Raw genomic sequence first — 9060 nt, forward strand, 5'->3', positions numbered from 1 at the left:
AGTGTTTCACTAGTTCAGTGCATTCCCTTCATTCTTTTCTATTACCATTTGGGGTAATGCAACCAATGTACTCTGAAAAGATCTGCAGAAAGGGGATGTAAGGCCCAGAAATGGGTAAAGTATTATCCAAGTTAGAAGTTAGTATCAGAGCTAGGTCTACACTTTACATGAAATTATTGTAAGTCAGAACCAGGACTTTTTCCTCTACAGTCTACACAAGAGCCAATTTAGACTTTATTTTGAAACTGTTATCTACTAGCTTCATTTAATCTATAGGAAATTAAGCTCAGGTTTTTTTGTTGTTGTTATTTTCTTTGCATCCTAGCAATCTTAGGTTCTTACTTTATACATAGATAGCTAGTACCCTTAAATTTCTGTTCAGATAGTCCAGATGGTCCTTTCCTATAACTTTCTAAACTATAAAGCAAACTCATCTCTGATCATAATTACTTGTTCCATCTCCTACTCCTGTTTCCTCTCTGTAGGAACCATTGGTAATAAGTTAACCAGGCAAAATAATCCAGCCCAGAAAGTTTACCTAAAATGGTTCACTGGAAGGTGGAAGATTTCAGGTATATAAGCATATGAGTAGGGAAGTAATTTTTGTCAGCCACATTGTCTAAAGGATGAAGGTACAGCAACATTTTTCTGAGCATTTGACCTTATATATTGAAATAAATGACACAATCAAATACATAAGAAAAAAAATCAGGAGAAAATAAGATTGATGGGGAACTAAAACAAGGTAAATGAAAGGTGCTATGATGTCTGTTTTTCATGACAGTATAGTCTGACATGTACTACTTTTCAATTATTAAATCAATTATCAAATTAGAAATGTAATTATACTAAAAACATAAGAGGTCACAGGTTGTGGTGCTATTGGTTTAAGAACAAATTCTAAGAAAGGAATTTTTGTTACATTTGTAAGATAATAGGTGCATATAAAAGTAAAACTTGGTGTCTATCAATATTTTTTAAAAGACAAGTATGACAGGACTATAAACTAAAAGCATGAGCAGTTATCTTTAGATCAAAATCATGTACATTTAAGTAAGTGGTATTGACAATTTAACAATGTTTATTAAAGTCAAAAGAACAGAAACTAAACAATTTCTAACAATGGAAAGTAAGAAAACTCTATATTCCATAGAAATTTTAGCATGCCATAATCTCTTCTATGGCTAAAACAAAAAAAAACTTACCCTTTAAGTAGAAAGGACAAGGCATCAATTATAAACAAAATAGAGAGGGCGGAGCAAGATGGCCGAATAGGAACAGCTCCAGTCTCCAACTCCCAGCGCCAGCGACACAGAAGACCGGTGATTTCTGCATTTTCAACTGAGGTTCTGGGTTCATCTCACTGGGGAGTGCCGGACGATCGGTGCTGGTCAGCTGCTGCAGCCCGACCAGCCAGAGCTGAAGCAGGGCGAGGCATTGCCTCACCTGGGAAGCACAAGGGGGAAGGGAATCCCTTTTCCTAGCCAGGGGAACTGAGACACACAACACCTGGAAAATCGGGTAACTCCCACCCCAATACTGCGCTTTAAGCAAACAGGCACACCAGGAGATCATATCCCACACCTGGCCGGGAGGGTCCCACACCCACGGAGCCTCCCTCATTGCTAGCACAGCAGTCTGTGATCTACCGGCAAGGCAGCAGCGAGGCTGGGGGAGTGACGCCCGCCATTGCTGAGGCTTAAGTAGGTAAACAAAGCTGCTGGGAAGCTCGAACTGGGTGGAGCTCACAGCAGCTCAAGGAAACCTGCCTGTCTCTGTAGACTCCACCTCTGGGGACAGGGCAATAACAAACACAGCCGAAACCTCTGCAGACGCAAACGACTCTGTCTGACAGCTTTGAAGAGAGCAGTGGATCTCCCAACACGGAGGTTGAGATCTGAGAAGGGACAGACTCCCTGCTCAAGTAGGTCCCTGACCCCTGAGTAGCCTAACTGGGAGACATCCCCCACTAGGGGCAGTCTGACACCCCACACCTCACAGGGTGGAGTACACCCCTGAGAGGAAGCTTCCAAAGCAAGAATCAGACAGGGACACTCGCTGTTCAGCAATATTCTGTCTTCTGCTGCCTCTGCTGCTGATACCCAGGCAAACAGGGTCTGGAGTGGACCTCAAGCAATCTCCAACAGACCTACAGATGAGGGTCCTGACTGTTAGAAGGAAAACTATCAAACAGGAAGGACATCTACACCAAAACCCCATCAGTACATCACCATCATCAAAGACCAGAGGCAGATAAAACCACAAAGATGGGGAAAAAGCAGGGCAGGAAAGCTGGAAATTCAAAAAATAAGAGCGCATCTCCCCCGGCAAAGGAGCGCAGCTCATCGCCAGCAATGGATCAAAGCTGGACGGAGAATGACTTTGACGAGATGAGAGAAGAAGGCTTCAGTCCATCAAATTTCTCAGAGCTAAAGGAGGAATTACGTACCCAGCGCAAAGAAACTAAAAATCTTGAAAAAAAAGTGGAAGAATTGATGGCTAGAGTAATTAATGCAGAGAAGGTCATAAACGAAATGAAAGAGATGAAAACCATGACACGAGAAATACGTGACAAATGCACAAGCTTCAGTAACCGACTCGATCAACTGGAAGAAAGAGTATCAGCGATTGAGGATCAAATGAATGAAATGAAGCGAGAAGAGAAACCAAAAGAAAAAAGAAGAAAAAGAAATGAACAAAGCCTGCAAAAAGTATGGGATTATGTAAAAAGACCAAATCTACGTCTGATTGGGGTGCCTGAAAGTGAGGGGGAAAATGGAACCAAGTTGGAAAACACTCTTCAGGATATCATCCAGGAGAACTTCCCCAATCTAGTAGGGCAGGCCAACATTCAAATCCAGGAAATACAGAGAACGCCACAAAGATACTCCTCGAGAAGAGCAACTCCAAGACACATAATTGCCAGATTCACCAAAGTTGAAATGAAGGAAAAAATCTTAAGGGCAGCCAGAGAGAAAGGTCGGGTTACCCACAAAGGGAAGCCCATCAGACTAACAGCAGATCTCTCGGCAGAAACTCTCCAAGCCAGAAGAGAGTGGGGGCCAATATTCAACATTCTTAAAGAAAAGAATTTTAAACCCAGAATTTCATATCCAGCCAAACTAAGTTTCATAAGTGAAGGAGAAATAAAATCCTTTGCAGATAAGCAAATGCTTAGAGATTTTGTCACCACTAGGCCTGCCTTACAAGAGACCCTGAAGGAAGCACTAAACATGGAAAGGAACAACCGGTACCAGCCATTGCAAAAACATGCCAAAATGTAAAGACCATCGAAGCTAGGAAGAAACTGCATCAACTAACGAGCAAAATAACCAGTTAATATCATAATGGCAGGATCAAGTTCACACATAACAATCTTAATCTTAAATGTAAATGGACTAAATGCTCCAATTAAAAGACACAGACTGGCAAACTGGATAAAGAGTCAACACCCATCAGTCTGCTGTATTCAGGAGACCCATCTCACACGCAGAGACATACATAGGCTCAAAATAAAGGGATGGAGGAAGATTTACCAAGCAAATGGAGAACAAAAAAAAGCGGGGGTTGCAATACTAGTCTCTGATAAAACAGACTTTAAACCATCAAAGATCAAAAGAGACAAGGAAGGCCATTACATAATGGTAAAGGGATCAATTCAACAGGAAGAGCTAACTATCCTAAATATATATGCACCCAATACAGGAGCACCCAGATTCATAAAGCAAGTCCTTAGAGACTTACAAAGAGACTTAGACTCCCATACAATAATAATGGGAGACTTCAACACTCCACTGTCAACATTAGACAGATCAACGAGACAGAAAGTTAACAAGGATATCCAGGAATTGAACTCATCTCTGCAGCAAGCAGACCTAATAGACATCTATAGAACTCTCCACCCCAAATCAACAGAATATACATTCTTCTCAGCACCACATCGTACTTACTCCAAAATCGACCACGTAATTGGAAGTAAAGCACTCCTCAGCAAATGTACAAGAACAGAAATTATAACAAACTGTCTCTCAGACCACAGTGCAATCAAACTAGAACTCAGGACTAAGAAACTCAATCCAAACCGCTCAACTACATGGAATCTGAACAACCTGCTCCTGAATGACTACTGGGTACATAACGAAATGAAGGCAGAAATAAAGATGTTCTTTGAAACCAATGAGAACAAAGATACAACATACCAGAATCTCTGGGACACATTTAAAGCAGTGTGTAGAGGGAAATTTATAGCACTAAATGCCCACAAGAGAAAGCAGGAAAGATCTAAAATTGACACTCTAACATCACAATTAAAAGAACTGGAGAAGCAAGAGCAAACACATTCGAAAGCTAGCAGAAGGCTAGAAATAACTAAGATCAGAGCAGAACTGAAGGAGATAGAGACACAAAAAACTCTCCAAAAAATCAATGAATCCAGGAGTTGGTTTTTTGAAAAGATCAACAAAATTGACAGACCACTAGCAAGACTAATAAAGAAGAAAAGAGAGAAGAATCAAATCGACGCAATTAAAAATGATAAAGAGGATATCACCACCGACCCCACAGAAATACAAACTACCATCAGAGAATACTATAAACACCTCTACGCAAATAAACTGGAAAATCTAGAAGAAATGGATAATTTCCTGGACACTTACATCCTTCCAAGACTAAACCAGGAAGAAGTTGAATCCCTGAATAGACCAATAGCAGGCTCTGAAATTGAGGCAACAATTAATAGCCTACCAACCAAAAAAAGTCCAGGACCAGATGGATTCACAGCTGAATTCTACCAGAGGTACAAGGAGGAGCTGGTACCATTCCTTCTGAAACTATTCCAATCAATAGAAAAAGAGGGAATCCTCCCTAACTCATTTTATGAGGCCAACATCATCCTGATACCAAAGCCTGGCAGAGACACAACAAAAAAAGAGAATTTTGGACCAATATCCCTGATGAACATCGATGCAAAAATCCTCAATAAAATACTGGCAAACCAGATTCAGCAACACATCAAAAAGCTTATCCACCATGATCAAGTGGGCTTCATCCCTGGTATGCAAGGCTGGTTCAACATTCGCAAATCAATAAACATAATCCAGCATATAAACAGAACCAAAGACAAGAACCACATGATTATCTCAATAGATGCAGAAAAGGCTTTTGACAAAATTCAACAGCCCTTCATGCTAAAAACGCTCAATAAATTCGGTATTGATGGAACGTACCTCAAAATAATAAGAGCTATTTATGACAAACCCACAGCCAATATCATACTGAATGGGCAAAAACTGGAAAAATTCCCTTTGAAAACTGGCACAAGACAGGGATGCCCTCTCTCACCACTCCTATTCAACATAGTGTTGGAAGTTCTGGCTAGGGCAATTAGGCAAGAGAAAGAAATCAAGGGTATTCAGTTAGGAAAAGAAGAAGTCAAACTGTCCCTGTTTGCAGATGACATGATTGTATATTTAGAAAACCCCATTGTCTCAGCCCAAAATCTCCTTAAGCTGATAAGAAACTTCAGCAAAGTCTCAGGATACAAAATTAATGTGCAAAAATCACAAGCATTCTTATACACCAGTAACAGACAAACAGAGAGCCAAATCAGGAATGAACTTCCATTCACAATTGCTTCAAAGAGAATAAAATACCTAGGAATCCAACTTACAAGGGATGTAAAGGACCTCTTCAAGGAGAACTACAAACCACTGCTCAATGAAATAAAAGAGGACACAAACAAATGGAAGAACATACCATGCTCATGGATAGGAAGAATCAACATCGTGAAAATGGCCATACTGCCCAAGGTAATTTATAGATTCAATGCCATCCCCATCAAGCTACCAATGAGTTTCTTCACAGAATTGGAAAAAACTGCTTTAAAGTTCATATGGAACCAAAAAAGAGCCCGCATCTCCAAGACAATCCTAAGTCAAAAGAACAAAGCTGGAGGCATCACGCTACCTGACTTCAAACTATACTACAAGGCCACAGTAACCAAAACAGCATGGTACTGGTACCAAAACAGAGATATTGACCAATGGAACAGAACAGAGGCCTCAGAAATAATACCACACATCTACAGCCATCTGATCTTTGACAAACCTGACAAAAACAAGAAATGGGGAAAGGATTCCCTATTTAATAAATGGTGCTGGGAAAATTGGCTAGCCATAAGTAGAAAGCTGAAACTGGATCCTTTCCTTACTCCTTATACGAAAATTAATTCAAGATGGATTAGAGACTTAAATGTTAGACCTAATACCATAAAAATCCTAGAGGAAAACCTAGGTAGTACCATTCAGGACATAGGCATGGGCAAAGACTTCATGTCTAAAACACCAAAAGCAATGGCAGCAAAAGCCAAAATTGATAAATGGGATCTCATTAAATTAAAGAGCTTCTGCACAGAAAAAGAAACTACCATCAGAGTGAACAGGCAACCTACAGAATGGGAGAAAATTTTTGCAATCTACTCATCTGACAAAGGGCTAATATCCAGAACCTACAAAGAACTCAAACAAATTTACAAGAAAAAAACAAACAACCCCATCAAAAAGTGGGCAAAGGATATAAACAGACATTTCTCAAAAGAAGACATTCATACAGCCAACAGACACATAAAAAAAATGCTCATCATCACTGGCCATCAGAGAAATGCAAATCAAAACCACAATGAGATACCATCTCACACCAGTTAGAATGGCAATCATTAAAAAGTCAGGAAACAACAGGTGCTGGAGAGGATGTGGAGAAATAGGAACACTTTTACACTGTTGGTGGGATTGTAAACTAGTTCAACCATTATGGAAAACAGTATGGCGATTCCTCAAGGATCTAGAACTAGATGTACCATATGACCCAGCCATCCCATTACTGGGTATATACCCAAAGGATTATAAATTATGCTGCTATAAAGACACATGCACACGTATGTTTATTGCGGCACTATTCACAATAGCAAAGACTTGGAATCAACCCAAATGTCCATCAGTGACAGATTGGATTAAGAAAATGTGGCACATATACACCATGGAATACTATGCAGCCATCAAAAAGGATGAGTTTGCGTCCTTTGTAGGGACATGGATGCAGCTGGAAACCATCATTCTTAGCAAACTATCACAAGAACAGAAAACCAAACACCGCATGTTCTCACTCATAGGTGGGAACTGATCAATGAGATCACTTGGACTCAGGAAGGGGAACATCACACACAGGGGCCTATCATGGGGAGGGGGGAGGGGGGAGGGATTGCATTGGGAGTTATACCTGATGTAAATGATGAGTTGATGGGTGCAGCACACCAACATGGCACAAGTATACATATGTAACAAACCTGCACGTTATGCACATGTACCCTACAACTTAAAGTACAATAATAATAAATAAATTAAAAAAATAAAAAATAAAAAAAAAAACAAAATAGAAGATTCCAGCATGGAGGTCACAATCATTCAGTAATCATATTTAAATAGTAATCATATTTAAATCAAACATATTTAAATAGGTTTAACCCAAATTTCTAAAAGTATAATTTCTCATTTCATTAATCAGTGAATATAGTCTTCACTCATACATGTTCTCATACATGGTGGGAAACACCATATATGAATAGTGAACAATTAGCAAAGAACTCTCTCTGCAATTGCACTTTGAAGGCCTTCATGACTTACAATGAAAAGATTTTCTAAACAGATCTGCTCTTCAATAGAACTTCACAAACTATTGGAATTTGTTCATGGATCAATCTTGCAGTAAATAAGAAAAAACATCTAACTTACTTAACCTAGATTAGTAGCAGCATACTTGCTAAAATAAAACTTCATCACTTCTCCACATTTGAGAATGTTATATCAGAAAATTGCATACTCATGTGAATTTGTTAATTTTATCTGGGTAAAATATAGGTATTCCTGAGGAGATGACAAGTAATACAACTGGTCATTTTGTTTTTAAACTCAAGGATCCTGGCCTTCCAGAATTTGTTCTTCTTTACAGTCTTATAACTTTTGTGTCCCCACAATAACCCCATGTTATGCTCCCAACTTCCATTGAGCTGGATGTAATTCACATGTCTGAGCAAAACATTTAAGGTATTTATTGTCCACTTCATTTTTTCCAGTTATTAAAGAGTTGTTTTAAAAGAATGAACACATTTAACCAGGAATTCTAGTACATGTAACTTGAGTTGATTCAGTTTTGTTCTCATTGTTATTTTGTCAGTTGGTTTAAAAACACAGGTTAAGAGTCATGGAAATCAATCAATCTTATGAAAAAATGTGTATGATAAGTAAATTATATTAATACCATATGAATTAACCTCCTTTTAAAATACAGGTCGGGTGTGGTGGCTCACACTTGTAATCCCAGCAATTTGGGAGGCCGAGGCATAAGGATCGCTTGAGGTCAGTAGTGCGAGACCAGCCTGGCCAACATTGTGAGACCCCATCTCTACTAAAAATAAAATAAAATACAAATACAGCATGATAAGGGTTGAGTAGAAATAGGATAATCATTAAAATGTGTTTTACAATTTCATTCGAAGTATGAAAAGTTAAATTTTGGGGAGAGTCTTAACAATGATATTTAGCAAACAGAAAATTGTAAAACTGAACAAACCTTAATTTCTCTGGTTTAATGTTGTATATTTCTTTCTAGTTAAGTAGGAACATTATCAATGGAACTGTCTTTAACTTAAGGAATTTAAATAGTCATTACATTACTGGTTGAAAATTCTAAAACTAATTTAAATTTAAAAGCTGATAAATACAGATTAAAGTCAACTGCATTTCTGCTTGGATAACAGAAACAACACAAAACAAAAATACGTCATACCCATTGTATGACACTAAATGAGGTGATTTTGACTATGTAAACATTAAATAAACATGTTTCCATGCCTTTATTTTTATGTATCATGTCTCACTGCAGACAGATTTAAAACTACTTTGAATTTTTAAAATCCCAAAACTTTTATTCTGTACTCCATTCTGTATGAAGTACTTTGTAACACTCTGGTGCTGAATTTTTTATCTAACTTTTGAGGAAGCATGGTTA

The sequence above is a fragment of the Macaca mulatta genome, chromosome X, assembly GCF_049350105.2.
Source record: "Macaca mulatta isolate MMU2019108-1 chromosome X, T2T-MMU8v2.0, whole genome shotgun sequence".
NCBI lineage: Eukaryota > Metazoa > Chordata > Mammalia > Primates > Cercopithecidae > Macaca > Macaca mulatta.